Consider the following 2284-nt stretch of genomic DNA (forward strand, 5'->3'; position numbering starts at 1 on the left):
CGCTACAAGGCAGAAGGGCTGCTCACTTCGTGTCAACCCTACTGAGTTTGGGGGCTCTTTGTTACTATATCTTTTTCTAGTCTATCCTGCCCTCAGTTTCCAGGTTCAAACTGTTGACAGAACACCAGACAAACACCATAAGAAATAAAAGTTTAGGCACAGTTTCTTATTTCTTCTTATCCTATGCACTAGGTATGAACCTCTGTAATTTGAAGTTAGGGAAACTGAAATTTAAAAAGAGTAAACAACATCCCTAAAATAACTGTTTTCAAATGTCTTATTTCCTTACTTTTCGGCACTGCTTTTGTCCTTGGTTTCCCCATCTGTGAAGTGGGGTAGTGGGCTGGATCTAATGCTCTAGCACTTCTTCCAGCTCTGATGAGCCATAGCTGGCTCTCTAAGCTCGGCTTGTTCTTGGGCCTCCTAGCCCCTGGGGGATCCTGCTGGGGGCCCAAGCTAGAGCCTCAGTCCTACCCCACTGTTCCAGCTTTGATGCCATGAAAAAAGAGTAATTCTACTGCTGGATCGTTCACTCATACACTCACTCGTTCACACACTCACTCACTCACTACTCACTACTCACTACTCAGACACTCACTCACTCATACAATAACTGACTTACACGCTCACACACTCACACCACTCGCTCACTCACTCAACATTCACTCGCACACTCACACACTCACTCACTACTCACTACTCAGACACTACTTACTGTCTCACACACACACTACTCAGACACTCACTCAACTTTCTCTCACACACTCAATCACACACACACACTCACATGCTTGCTCACACACTTGCTCACCCACACACACACTCACTCACTCACATACTTGCTCACACACTCACACTCACACATACTCTCTAACCCGCTCACTCACACACACATACACTCACTCTCTCACACACTTGCTCACTCACTCACACACTCACTGTATTCTCCATCTCTCCATCATGCACTCATTCATTTACAGTGATTCACTAGTTCATTCATATTCACTTAACCAAGATTTCTCTCACTTGTTTACTCAAAGTCACACAGTTCTTCCTTCATCCACTTACTAGACTCTTTTTTTATTTACTCACTCATTCACTTAGCGGCTCTTTTTTACTTTACTTATTTCTTTCTTCATTTACTCATTCATTCAGGCTTTGAGTCATTCTTGCCTTCCTTCCTCTCTTCTCCACACACTCTCTCATTCTTTCCCCATTGCCATCTACATTTCTTCCTCCCTACTCCCCAGAGCAGCACCCTACCAGGAAGCAGAGCTGCCCCCATGGCTGGCTCCATTAGCCTGCATCCCAGAACTCTCTTCCGTTGGAGCACCCAGCTGGCTGCAGGGGCCTGTCTCCTGGTGTGCAGGGGAGATGCTTTCTGCTCAGGAACAGATGTTTTGTGATTGCTGTTTTGACTTTCACCCTTAATGCCAGAACATTCTTTCCACACACTCCTCTACCCACAGGAAAGTGGCCACGCAGCAGGGGAATACATGCAGTGCCTGGGGGTTCAGGTCCCAGGATGCAGGGCACTTGGAGGCTCCTGTCAGCAGGGCTTGGTGACCTGGGTGGTGACCTGGGGTTCAGGGCCAAGCTGGAGATGGGGGAAGCACGGGGAGCAGCAATCCCTATGTGTAATCCAGGTTAAGCAGTCTGGAGGGAAGTGGCTTGGCTCAGGGTTATGGAGGCATAGATCCCCAGCCTGGACTTGGATGCCTGTAGTGGCAGGTGACATACTCAGAGGAGAAAATAGGGTTTTGTGGCCAGTGAGGATGTGGTTAGTAATGTTATGGCAAAAGCTTGAAATGATCATTTACTGACCTTTTTTATGTGTCAGGTGCTTCTCATACTTCATGCTAGTTGTCCCTCAGCTTCAGTCTCCTTGGTTTTCATTTGGAAATTGAATCCCCAGGGGTTTAGCTGGTCACATGACCTCTCAGCCAAAGTCTAGATTTCTGGGATTCTCTGCAGTGTCCACCTAGGTTCTGGCCACTGGGTGTGAGTGGAAGTCGATGTCCCGCGCTTCCTCTTTTCCCACCTGCCCGTTAGCATGGCCCTCTGTAGCCACCCACCGTTGCGTAGGCATATTCTAGAGCCTGGTTGAACAAGACAGAAGCAGCCCTGGTCCCTGAAGAACCTTGGGAAGCAGCACTTCTCTGTTCCCCAGCTGGGATTCTATGTGTCATGCTTTGGCCATGGCTGCTCTGACCATCACCAAAGCAGCCATACCTGCTAACAAAGGAGAATATTCCTTCGCCCACATCCTGTTTCCTGGTGGAGT

Source organism: Callospermophilus lateralis, unplaced genomic scaffold, assembly GCF_048772815.1.
Source record: "Callospermophilus lateralis isolate mCalLat2 unplaced genomic scaffold, mCalLat2.hap1 Scaffold_279, whole genome shotgun sequence".
Classification (NCBI taxonomy): Eukaryota; Metazoa; Chordata; class Mammalia; order Rodentia; family Sciuridae; genus Callospermophilus; species Callospermophilus lateralis.